The following is a 14,110-nucleotide window of genomic DNA, read 5'->3' on the forward strand; positions in this document are numbered from 1 at the left end:
TTCTTGAGTTAGTTTTTCTAGCTTATCAGCTAACCCCTTTCCTTTATCAGACCGATCAAAGTGTGGAAGACAGTTCTCTTCTGCATATTGTTCTTCGTCAAAATCATCCTCAACATTCAATAAAGTGGGCCTATTCACAACAGGAGGTGGAGGAGCTATAATTGAAGGGTGCTGAGGTGCAGGTTCCTTGGAGGTAGATCCCTTATCACTTTTCAGACGGGCTATCTCCTCGTTCATATTACTCATCTGTAGGAGCATAGCCTTCATCATTTCGTTCATTTCAGCCAGAGTGTTTCTAGATTCAGCCATTTGTTCAGGTATGGGTTGAACTGGTGAAAGTATTTCCTGAAAGTTTGAAAAAGGTAACACAGGAGAGGTAAAAGAAATAGGTGACAGAGATTGTCTACTCAGCCTGGAATCAGATGACTGACGGGACCAGGTTCGTTTTGAAATATTGGTTTTTCTAGGAGCTATGACTGCTCAGTGTCGAAATCCTGTGACGGAAATATAAACACTAAGTTACAACATTGATAATTGAAATAAAATATTATGATCAAATAGAGATAGGATAGAACCTGAACACATTTCATTGATGATATTTAAATTTTCATTACAACCACTAAAAGATAACAATCAAACAAGACAAGGTTTATTGGAATAAAAACGACATGATAATTGGATTTTCGCTTCAAGAAGACTTTTTGGGTTCCTCTTCAATCCTAGCCTTCTTTGGATCCCTTTCTCCAAGTTCGCCAATCAGATGAGGGTGAAGATGAATCGTCAATTCTTGAAGGGTTTTTGAAACATTGATATGCAATCTCTCAAACTCCCTTTTATCCCATGCAGTGACTAGATGCTGGACTAAAGATTGATTCAAGGCTTCACATGAAAAAAGGGGTATATCCTTGGGCTCGCATTGGAGACCTCCAAATTGTCGTAAAATTCGATTGGTTATATAAAAGGATGTTTGCTCAAGTCCCATAAAGCGAACGTATTGATTTTGATGGGTACCAAGAGTAGCATGTCTAACACGTGCATACTACCAATTAATTTGGTTTTCATCGATAGACTGCATCCACTGGTGCCACTCTTCTTCGCTCTTACGACCAACCGAACGAGTCCATATGGAAAATTTCCTCAAGATTGCGTCACGGTTGGTTAGTGGCTTAAAATTTTGGAGTTTCTCACAGAGCCACACAAACAGCAACTTAGAACACCCGGTAAAGTACTTTTTGCCCTTTTTGTTAGGAGAATTAATAATGCGGTCTAAGCCAAAGAAAGTTTCTACCAACATAGTAGGCACCGGGTTTCCTCCCTTATTAAACTGGTCCACCAAATCTAGAAGTACTAAGGAAGCAGTGTTTTGCTCTCGGTAAACAAGAAAATGAGCAAAGACACTAATCAAGAGGGCGTTACGCCGACACTGCTTGAAATGAGGATCATCAATCTTGGACATTTTTGCAAAGGTCTTGATGATTTTAGACATTTGTACTCCTTTGTCATCAAGGTCTTGATGATTTTAGACATTTGTACTCCTTTGTCATCAAGAAAGGAGGAGGTATCCACAAAACAGTTTTTTAACAACCTATTAAATGTAGAAACTTGAAAATCCGGGTAGGTTGGCCGAATCAAAGGACCGTCAGGAGGAATTTCTAGCAATGTACACCATTCCTCAAAGACTGGACAAACATCATATGACCCAAAATGGAAAACAAGTAAGACAGGATCCAAGCATCTAGCTGCTGCATTGAGGAGTTCCCATTCTATTCTCAAGATATCCATGTAATGAAGCATATCGACAATCTGTTCGACTGAGTTGTACAGATGGATGACTTCTCGATTTTAGGGATCTCGTAAATCCAATTCTCCAACAACTGGTTCGACATGATTACCTGACATTCAAATGATATAGAATGATGAGAAAAAAAAGGTCAACCCTAAAATAGACAAATACAAGGATAATCTCGGCAATAAATCATGTAATGATAGTATAGATAGACTCGGCAAAATCAACTCTTCCATAAATGATCTCAATCATGATCCAAAAGGTGAATCAGTAGTAAGGGGCATGGATCAGGTTTGATCAAAGGGGGAAGAAAATAGACCATGGCCATGATGATAGCAAATAAGGGTTATTAACCAGATCTAATTCTGAAAGATGGATAGATACATTTGATTAAGACAGATAGAGAAACCCTGCTAAAGAGTAGGTCCTCATCTAATAATCAACAGGTAAGACAACAAAGGATATGAGTCAAATATGTAATCAAAGAATCAGATGATAGACTATGGCCATAATGATGACAAGTGGAAGCCACTGACCAGATCTTTATCTAAATTATATATGGATATGCTTGATTAAGATAGATAAGAAAATCTTACTAAAGAGTAAGCTCCTATCTAATCAGATAGACCATGGCCATAATAATTGGCAAATAAAAAGTCAGAGACCAGATCCGAATCTGAACAATTGGTAGATATAATTGATTTGAATTAGATAAGGAAACATCACTAAGGAGTAGGCCTAATAATCTATATATATATCCTAACCGGGGGCACCAGCCATAAATCTAGTCTAACGGAGTCAAGGAGGTCGCGACTCATAAATGACTGGTGAGTACTAAACAACGAAACGAATGGCCGCACAAGGCGAACCAGTCTCTTATACTAAATGGGTCGAGGCCAGGCTGTAACTAGGCTCACATGTGCTAGTCACACATGTACGTCCTGTATACATATATATTTAGTTGTGTCAAAAATATGGCCCCATTATACACTATGAGGGTAAACTATGCTTATGATCCATACCCTTGTACATTACGAATGATCTAAGCAATGAACAGAGTTAATGGATCACGCTCATTGGCTGCATAGCCCTAGATATAAGTCTCACCCAGTGCCCCGTACAAGTAATCACCTCCTGCCAGGCCTGACTGTACTTATACCCGGAGGCTGACTCTAATATATATTTATATATATAGATCAAAACCAAAAAATAAAATAAAACATGAAGTGAAGTGTGTGAACCCTTGTTTTATTACTCACCTACTTGATGCCCCTGGATTCTAACGAAAAGGTTCCCATTTTACTTGATTGTAGCCCAAATTTCTCCAAAATTAATTAAAATGGCATTTTGACAGAGTTAGGCAATGTTCCAAGAACACCCCAGCAGAGTCGCCAGCCTGTGGACCCCGATCTCGAGGAAGGTGGCGAGGATACGAGATCTACGTCAATCCTCTGAGATCTCCACATGTGAAGGAGAGTTCTACCAAGGAACTCTCGAAAGAGTGCCTCTCACAGCTGAGTGACGATGTAAAATGAGATACCTCTTGATCCGGGGACTACCGGACGTACCTAAAACAAAGAAGAGTCGGCATCCAAGGAAGTAGGCTCTGGATCCCATACTAAACTCTATCGCAACGGATAACTAGAGATATAAAAGTCCGTACCTGATGACGAATGGGGAAGGTGTTAGGCGCCCCCAATTCGTCCGAGTGTAAACACCCAGTCTCTGTAGACACCCACATTTTGCCTTACTTTAACCAACAATAACCTAATATATTGATCCGTAGAATTTCATTGGTAAAGTATGCATCCTCAAATTTTTCGAAAAAACAAAATGATAAAGAGATGTACCTGGTGAGATGATTAGATCCGAAAAATTGAAAAATACCCTGATTGGTGAATTTAGTGTGTTAAATCCATGTGAGAACCCCCTCTATCATTGATTTATATGTTTTAGGTCATTAATATCTTGATCTGACTTTACGGATCATCAATCGGGACAAAATAAGCTAGGGTCACTTCATAGCCCGGACCCTGATTCCATTCCGAGACCCGATTTCCGTAAATCGTTAGATCAATGGCAGATCTTGACCTGGGTCTAACCATCCAAAATCACCTAACCTCACCTCTCATCCTAACCATCCAAACCTCACCTAACCTCACCTAACCTCTCATCCTAACCATCCAAACCTCACCTAACCTCACCTAACCTCACCTAACCACCTAACCTCACCTAACCTTACCTAACCTCACCTAACCTCACCTAACCTCACCTAACCTCACCTAACCTCCTATCCCATTCTCCTATAAATACCCTCTCATCCCACCATCAAAGGAGGAGGAAGAAGAGAAGAAAAAAAGAACCCCTCTCTTAGAAAATTCATCCCTCTCCCTCATCTCTTCAAGGGTTCGGCCATCCTTGCCGGATCGGGTGATTTTATACGTTGGGTGATATATATCAAAAGCGGTCATTATCAAGCAAGGAATCATCTTCAAGGAATTAACATCAAAGAAAAATCAAACACAAAGTGGGTTTTCAAAGAGGTAGGCATTTATTTCAATTTTATGTAGGGTCTGTTTTCATGCATATCTTTTACTTTAAAAGAAAAACCATGTTAGGAAGCATCTAGGATCAATCTTTACTCATATTCTTCTTGATGGTAGACTTTGAAGTTATACATGTTTCCCTCTTCTCTTAACCCATCTGATCTTCATTTTTATTTTTCCCTAATGGTTCACACCCTGGTCCCCCCTGGTTAGCCTCTGGTTAGCTCCTGGTTGCACCCAGGTTCGCTGCTGGTTGCACCCAGGTTCGATACTGGTTGCACCCTGGTTCCCTTCTGGTTCGCACCCTGGTTCCCTGCTGGTTCGCACTCTGGTTCCCTACTAATTCGCACCCTGGTTCGCACCCTGGCCAGCCCCTGGTTGTACTCTGGTTCGTACCCTGGTTCACACCCTGGTTCCCCCTGGTTAGCCTCTGGTTAGACCCTGGTTGCACCCAGGTTCGTTGCTGGTTGCACCCAGGTTCGATACTGGTTCGCACCCTGGTTCCCTGCTGGTTCGCACTCTGGTTAGACCCTGGTTGCACCCAGGTTCGCTGCTGGTTGCACCCAGGTTCCCTACTGGTTGCACCCTGGTTCCCCTGCTGGTTCGCACCCTGGTTCCCTGCTGGTTCGCACCCTGGTGCACCCTGGTCCGCACCCTGGTTTGTACCCTGCTTCCTCCTGGTTAGACCATGGCTAGTCTCGGGTTTGCTCCTAACTTAGACCCAACTCACTAAACCCCATACCCATAAGCCTTAAACCCTATAACCGAGTCACATCAACCCAAGCCATACCTTTGTCCACTCACTGAGGCACACCATTTATCCATAAATCTGGTTACATTAAATCTAACCCAGCCAGGCCACCTGCAGCTTAAGTCAAATCGCTCCAATACAATCCAACCAAGTGGGATCCCAACCCAGCTCAACTGAGTCAACTCTAGCCAACCTCCCTAGTCGAGTTGACCCAACTCTCTAGTCGAGTATGCTCAACCTCTTTAACCGATTGGACTCTCCCCTTAGTTGACTCAATCCAATTCCTTAATCAACCCATCCCAATGCAACCGAGTCGCATTCGACCAAGTGGCGGCCTTCCATGTCACAACCGAGTCATTCCCCTATTCTACTAATGCCCGTTTACACCTAATAGAACTTCCTCCCTTTTGCCTAACCAAGTCATATCCCAACACAATCTGAGTCGCATGTCTGAATCCATTTGGCCGAATCTCATAAGCCCGCCCATTTTGAATTCCCAAAATTCAAACCCTTGATGATTCCTATATGCTCAATTCTTTGATGCAAATTCCCAATTCCAAAATCCCATTGATAAATCAATGTTTCTGAATCTCAAGTCCAATGCTCAAATACAAACCCGATTCCTGATCCAAATACCAATTCTGTTTTCCAAAATCCAAGTAACCTCCCCAGCGGAACTACGTGTGGCTTGATCCCCATCGCGGGGTACGTAGGCAATTTGGCACTCCCAAGTTCAGTCGCACCTTTCTCTATCTTTCTCATTCCCTCACACTATTTCATCATCTCTTCCATCCCTTTTTTCACTAACCTCAAGAACTGAAATCGATTCACCTCGTGTCTCTCGGAACCGTTGGATTACGGTTTCCGTCGTAAGGACCCTTAGAGCCCAATTTAGGAACACCGGTGTCGTGTCGTGTCCTAAGTTTTAGGGAGTCTTAGGTTTTAGGGAGTCCTAGAGTTAGGAGTCCAGCCTCATCACGGACGTTTGCTATGTATAGCAACCGTGCCATAGGTCTAGTTACACTAGTCACCCAATCTTTCCCTAGGACAAGCCTAGTAAACTAGGATGTAGGCAAACCTGCATTAGTCTAAGGGACCATTTGCATTTAGATGAGAATCATATAGCATCTTAGATGAAATCTTAAGATAATAAAATCCTCAACTTGAATTAAATAACTTCTCCTAAAACTGTTGAAACAGTCAATCCCGTCTAGGTCGGTGTCCTAGTTGAGTTAGGCATAAGTAGCTTAGCTTAGGTGCACCGAACTACGTCGACTCTGATCCCAGTGAGGCTTGGGTACGTAGGCAGCTTGGATGTCTGATGGCATACCACCCGCGAGTCGGCACCACAAACAAATTGTGGTGTTTTGTATATTAATTTTCTTGTAAATGCTTAATCAAATCACTTAGGACTTTCCATGAAATTAGAATTTTAGGAGAACTTTCACTTAGATTGAATCCAGACAAATTAATAAATCAAGATACACATTTAGGATTCACATTGAAATTAGATCATAGGATGCATGTCACTTAGTTCGCACATTAACATAGAGTTGAATGAGCCATTTAAAATAAATTTAAAAGAGTTAGCTTTTGGAATCGAAGACCGATTATCGGGCAAGAATGGTGCATGTGGTGGATAACTCCCCATACCTTCCATTCTCGTAACCAGGTAGCGAGTCTAGATTTCTGGTTAATTACGGGTCCTAGATCCCACATCTAGGTGGCGACTCTGTCAGTCTCTTTCGTGTGGAATTCGGATTGCCTTAGTGATCCCAAGTTCACAGGAAAGATTAATTCAAATCAATAATAAAATGCACACGCCAATCGCGTGGATACGAGAGACCAAGAGAGAGAGAGCGGCGGCTCGCGCCCCACACCCCTCTCGCGGGATCAGGGTACCACAGTCTGGCGACTCTGCTGGGGATCACCTAACTTCATTAAAATTCCAAAAGATAATTCATTTGAATTTAATTTAACTGGCTCATAAGAACTCTATCTCTTGTATACTTGTCAGATTAGTTTGTCTTGTTTTATTTTCTCATCACATTTTACTCAAACTTAATCTAACAAAACCTGAAGGCATCATAGATCGCGCGAACTTATTGCACACACTTACATCACTTGCATCTAAACTCTTGCATCTCACGTGCACACACGTCCTATTTTAGGAACCCGGAGTGTTATCTAGCATGGTTGACTGGGATTTCATCACCTGGTGCCTCTGTGCTAGAGAAGCATTCCACCCTTAGCCTGGTACCTTTATGGTACGTAAACGGATCTCTTGTTCACGTACTGATACGCCGGACACTGGTACAGTATATCGAGCAGGGATTCGCGCTAAGGGAACTCTTGGCCTTACCCCTAGATTAACCTACACATGCATGTAGTATACGAACACATGTGCATCACGTGTGTGAGCCTAGTTTAGGATATCCTACCCATTGGTGTCTAGATTAGGCCGTGGTCCATCTTCCAATGGTCACGATCGGTCCTTATATACACGAACAAAGTCATGAGTCGAGATTCTCTCTCCACTCCGATAGATTAGGATTAAGGTTGATGCCTTCAGGTAACACTGATAAAATGTGAAAAAAAAAAATTCCCTTTGGGTTAGGATATAAATCCCATCATTTCCAAAGATCTCATAGGATTAGTCATTCATGATCTATCTGTTGAAAGCAATCTTATGCTATCTCATCTAATCTCTTGATCGTGCGTCTTTCATTCTTCTGTCATACAATTCGATCGTATCTTCATGCCATCCCCTAACTGGCAGGAGCAGAATCTCACAATCTTTCGATTATGCAATCTCATGATCTGATCATGCCTGGTCCAGATGATCCAATCTTAATTGTACCCTTGGTCCTTTCTTACTCTAAGGGCAACATTTTTCAAGAATATTTTGCTAAGTCCTTCGGAGTTTACTCTCATAATCCTTGAACTAGGGGCATTCCCCTATGCGAATCAGTCATCATGGTCAGTACAATTGTTGAGTCCGGTCTTACATTTCAAGGTCAATGCCTAGTCCAGGCAAGTTATCTTTTGCTTTTCTCTTTATTCAGAGTTGTGAATCCTGAGCATGTTCAGGATAGGTCGTCAGATGTAATAGCTTTTTCTTTAAATAAAAAATTTCAGTTCCAATAGTTCACTTGTGTCTATTTCTTAAGTATGCTTCTGATCATAAAATAAGACTCCCTCCTTAAATGAGGACAAAATTGACGAAACTCCACTTGAGTCACAGCAATTACCTGAACAAGAGGAGGAGCGCCAATCCCAGCCTTTCAAAGATAAAATTGAAGTGATAAACACTGGCACTGAAACTTTGATTCAGTGAATGCCGATGAAAAGTACATTACCCTCTGAAGAGTGTGAAGAATTGATAAACTTATTTCAAGAATAAGAAGATTGTCCAGAAAAGCTACAACCGATACCAGGGGCAAGACATAGATTGAAAGCTCAAGAGAATGAAGAAAGTGAAAGACATATGCTGTACAAGGGGCATAGAGTGGAAACAACTTTCATATTTCCAATCAATGACCTTGGTTCTCAAATTCATAACATAAAGCGAACAAATTCAAGATAAGAAGTTCGAGAGCAAGCATGGAAAAGTGATCATCAGATATCAAGAGTTACAAATCCATAGATGGAGGATGTCAAAGAGCAAGTTTCGCTCTACGAAAGTCGAAAGCACGTATTAGAATCTTGAAAGAAGAAGATCCATTATCTCTTACCTGGAAATGCCGTCAAGCTCAACAAAAAAAAAAAAAAAAAAAAAAAAGAAGAAATAAATAATCAGTACCAGAGGGACTCTAGTAACCTAGATCGATTCCCAATCTGAGCATCGGAAGGCCTCCTTTGGCCGATTAAATCCCAAAATCAGAACCCAATGTCAAAATGAATACCGGTTTGCAAACCCTTCGAGCCTGAATCAAATTTTCTTGAAAACCCATCAAACTCGGGGCATTCGCCCAGAACTACGCGAGACCTGATCCCTATACTGGGGTACATAGGCAACTCGGTTGAACCGAGTTCGGTCGATTCAAAAAGGAAAAGAAATTCAATCCTTTCAAAAAGAAAAAAGAAAAAAGAGAGACAAGTTCCAAAAGAAGAGAAGTCAATTATTCCAGAAAGAAAAAAATTAATTAACCTTCAAACAATTTATCTTCAAACTAGGGGCATTCGCCCTGAACTACACACGACCTGATTCCTACCTTGGGATATGTAGGCAACCTGTTCACAGGTTCGGTCGAAATCTTTGTTAAACCTTAAGCCATTCTTTGAAAAGCCCTATCCTACCTATAAAGTCATTCTGGTGTTCAGAACTAATGATCTAGGTCCCGAGACACAATAAGTAATAAAAAAAAAATGATGATGAAGAAAAAAAAAAAGAATGGAGTTTGAAGATCTGCTAGACTGAAAACCTGAAAGGGCGATCTAGGCAAAATTTAAGATCATTCCCCTGCTAAGTTGAAAACCTGAAAGGGCGGCTTAGGCAAAAGCTAAGGGGATAGCCTGCTGGATCGAAAACCTAGAAAGGTGGTTCAGGCAAAAGTTAAGGCTAGCACGGTCCGCCAAGTTAAAAACCCCGAAGAGGTGACTTGGTCACGGTAAGAGAACCATTATAAGAAGGCTACAGCCGGTATCAAGACTGAAGATCAACTGAAGTTCAAGCAAATTCAAGTGACATCCTCAAAACTGGGGGCATTGAAGCTATGCAATCTTAGGGGTCGTAATTAAATCTTTGAGGCATTACTGTTTCAAGGAAAAAGTCCAGCGTTTACGAATTAGAAAAAAAAAATTCTTCGAAAGGATAGACTTACCAAATAAAACGTTAACTAAGTCAGAAGCATTACTATGTCCGTCAGAGTAGTTAGTCAATCTTTGTCATTCTATGTTCACTCATTCAGGGCTGCTCAATCCTTTGAGTAGTGCCTTTCATCTAAGTTTTCTCTTTAGAAAGAGTCAATCGTCGTTCTTATGTCCAAATGATGCAACTGTCTTGATGAAGGAGGCCCGGCCTCGTCAGCTCCCTACAATCGTACCTGAAAGAGCTCGGTAATCTAGTAGAACAGCTTCATTTCAAAGAAGATCAACTCAGAAAAATTCAGAAGTAGAAGCATCAGAAAGCCCAGCTTCCGTAAAAAGATCATACCCCAGGAAGGCACCTTAAGCTTGGCAGAACCTCAGATGCAATGGTGGTTGAGCCAATTTCTCAGAAAGATGAACCATTAAAGTTCAGAATTTCCTTCCAGTTAGTTAAATACTATCCTGGTCAAGAAATGTTTATCTAAACACCTGTCAAGAGGCAAATCCCACTTTTTCATGATTATATCCAAGAGAGCCATTGTTCTAAATTACCAATCTCAAATGTCTTGTTCAAGGTTTCAGTTATCAAAATCCCAAGAAGACAAGACCAACAGTCTCATTGAGAAAAATCTTGTTGAAGTTTCATAAAAGTGTTCCTAATCCATTCTTGTTACTAATGGTTCTTCGTTCATAAGGTTGGTCGTCTCATCATTCGTCAAAGTCTTGGTTTCCAATATCTTTACTGGGCACGATCTATAATGTCCCCGATTTCATTAAGTTCAAATCCAAAATTCATCAAATCCAATTCTACGTCAAATTCAAATTCATGAAAACCTCTAAATTCTTCGAGCCCGTTTGTGAACGGTGCCTCTTTTCTCGAGGCCATTTGTGAATGGTCTCGTCTTCTCCTTGAGCCCGTTTGTGAACGGTGTCTCATTCTCTGAGTCCATTTGTGAATGGTCTCATCTTCTCCTTGAGCCCGTTTGTGAACGGTGCCTCATTTTCTGAGTCCATTTGTGAATGGTCTCGTGTCCTCTTTGAGCCCGTTTGTGAAGGGTGCCTCATTTCTCGAGTCCATTTGTGAATGGTCTCATCTTCTCCTTGAGCCCGTTTGCGGACGGTACCTCATTTTCCAAAAATAAAAAAATTTATCAAATCCAAATCCTTAATTAAAAATAAATAAAAAAAAAATCCAATCCTACGTCAAATTCAAGTTCATAAAAAATATCTAAATTCTTCGAGCCCGTTTGTGAACGGGGCCTCATTTCTCGAGTCCATTTGTGAATGGTCTCGTCTTCTCCTTGAACCCGTTTGTGAACGGTGTCTCATTCTCTGAGTCCATTTGTGAATGGTCTCATCTTCTCCTTGAGCCCGTTTGTGAACGGTGCCTCATTTTCTGAGTCCATTTGTGAATGGTCTTGTGTCCTCTTTGAGCCCGTTTGTGAACGGTGCCTCATTTCTCGAGTCCATTTGTGAATGGTCTTGTCTTCTCCTTGAGCCCGTTTGTGAACGGTGCCTCATTTCTCGAATCCATTTGTGAATGGTCTCGTCTTCTCCTTGAGCCCGTTTGTGAACGGTGCCTCTTTTCTTCGAGTCCATACAACTATGGTCTCTTATACTCTCTGAACATCATACAACTATGATGTCTCATTCCCTTGGAATCCGTACAAATACGGTATTTCATTCTCTTCGAGTCCATACAACTATGGTCTCTTATCCCCTTTTGAACATCATACAACTATGATGTCCCATTCCCTTGGAATCCGTACAAATACGGTATTTCATTCTCTCCGAGTTCATACAACTATGGTCTCTTATCCCCTTTGAACATCATACAACTATGATGTCTCATTTCCTTGGAATCCGTACAAATATGGTATTTCATTCTCTTCGAGTCCATACAACTATGGTCTCTTATCCCCTTTGAACATCATACAACTATGATGTTTCATTTTCCAAAAATAAAATTAAAAAAAATAAATTAAAAAAAAATTCATCAAATCCAATCCCCGATTCAAAAAAATAATAATAAATCCAATCCTATGAAAAATCTCTAAATTCTTCGAGCCCGTTTGAGAACGGTGCCTCTTTTCTTCGAGACCATACAACAATGGTCTCTTATCCTCTTTGAACATCATACATCTATGATGTCTCATTTCCTTGGAATCCGTACAAATACGGTATTTCATTCTCTTCAAGTCCATACAACTATGGTCTCTTATCCCCTTTGAACATCATACAACTATGATGTCTCATTTCCTTGGAATCCGTACAAATACGGTATTTCATTCTCTTCGAGTCCATACAACTATAGTCTCCTATCCTCTTTGAACATCATACAACTATGATGTCTCATTTCCTTGGAATCCGTACAAATACGGTATTTCATTCTCTTCGAGTCCATACAACTATGATCTCTTATCCCCTTTGAACATCATACAACTATGATGTCTCATTTCCTTGGAATCCGTACAAATACGGTATTTCATTCTCTTCGAGTCCATACAACTATGGTCTCTTATACCCTTTGAACATCATACAACTATGATGTCTCATTTCCTTCGAATCCGTATAAATACGGTATTTCATCTTGCCCAAGCCCATTCAAAAATGATGCTGCGTTTTCATTAAGAATCTTTCAAAAGTCATCCATTATTCTCTCTGAGACCATTTGAAAATGACGTCTCATTTCCTCTGAAGCTGTTCAAAAGCGATATTCCTTTCCCTCCGAAAATCCATTTGAAAATGGTATCCCATTTCTCTCGTTGCCAGCGGCACCGCAGCGGGTTTGTTTTATTGCATTCCAATTCTAGGATTTCATCTAAGGTCTTGCATTATATTAGGTTGCATTGTGTTTAGGGGGTTCTTTGTCGATTAAAGCTACGCAAAATGGTTCTGTCATTTTGACTTTGGTATTCGATGACTACGTCGTCTCTACCAAAGAGGGGCATCTGTAGACACCCACATTTTGCCTTACTTTAACCAACAATAACCTAATATATTGATCCGTAGAATTTCATTGGTAAAGTATGCATCCTCAAATTTTTCGAAAAAACAAAATGATAAAGAGATGTACCTGGTGAGATGATTAGATCCGAAAAATTGAAAAATACCCTGATTGGTGAATTTAGTGTGTTAAATCCATGTGAGAACCCCCTCTATCATTGATTTATATGTTTTAGGTCATTAATATCTTGATCTGACTTTACGGATCATCAATCGGGACAAAATAAGCTAGGGTCACTTCATAGCCCGGACCCTGATTCCATTCCGAGACCCGATTTCCGTAAATCGTTAGATCAATGGCAGATCTTGACCTGGGTCTAACCATCCAAAATCACCTAACCTCACCTCTCATCCTAACCATCCAAACCTCACCTAACCTCACCTAACCTCTCATCCTAACCATCCAAACCTCACCTAACCTCACCTAACCTCACCTAACCACCTAACCTCACCTAACCTTACCTAACCTCACCTAACCTCACCTAACCTCACCTAACCTCACCTAACCTCCTATCCCATTCTCCTATAAATACCCTCTCATCCCACCATCAAAGGAGGAGGAAGAAGAGAAGAAAAAAAGAACCCCTCTCTTAGAAAATTCATCCCTCTCCCTCATCTCTTCAAGGGTTCGGCCATCCTTGCCGGATCGGGTGATTTTATACGTTGGGTGATATATATCAAAAGCGGTCATTATCAAGCAAGGAATCATCTTCAAGGAATTAACATCAAAGAAAAATCAAACACAAAGTGGGTTTTCAAAGAGGTAGGCATTTATTTCAATTTTATGTAGGGTCTGTTTTCATGCATATCTTTTACTTTAAAAGAAAAACCATGTTAGGAAGCATCTAGGATCAATCTTTACTCATATTCTTCTTGATGGTAGACTTTGAAGTTATACATGTTTCCCTCTTCTCTTAACCCATCTGATCTTCATTTTTATTTTTCCCTAATGGTTCACACCCTGGTCCCCCCTGGTTAGCCTCTGGTTAGCTCCTGGTTGCACCCAGGTTCGCTGCTGGTTGCACCCAGGTTCGATACTGGTTGCACCCTGGTTCCCTTCTGGTTCGCACCCTGGTTCCCTGCTGGTTCGCACTCTGGTTCCCTACTAATTCGCACCCTGGTTCGCACCCTGGCCAGCCCCTGGTTGTACTCTGGTTCGTACCCTGGTTCACACCCTGGTTCCCCCTGGTTAGCCTCTGGTTAGACCCTGGT

General features: G+C 41.1%; 1 long non-coding RNA gene across 1 annotated transcript; it reads left to right on the top strand.

Annotated features, from left to right (window-relative positions):
• Window positions 1-3,580: 3,580 nt before the first annotated feature.
• LOC143889998 (uncharacterized) lies at window positions 3,581-8,229 on the top strand. The gene is made up of 2 exons (XR_013255091.1): window positions 3,581-4,329; window positions 7,863-8,229. It is a non-coding gene; the product is annotated as an uncharacterized LOC143889998 (long non-coding RNA).
• The last annotated feature ends 5,881 nt before the right edge of the window (window positions 8,230-14,110 follow it).

The sequence above is a fragment of the Tasmannia lanceolata genome, unplaced genomic scaffold (assembly GCF_043159265.1).
Source record: "Tasmannia lanceolata isolate RefF3 unplaced genomic scaffold, GAP_Taslan_0.1 ptg000013l, whole genome shotgun sequence".
NCBI classification, from domain to species: Eukaryota; Viridiplantae; Streptophyta; class Magnoliopsida; order Canellales; family Winteraceae; genus Tasmannia; species Tasmannia lanceolata.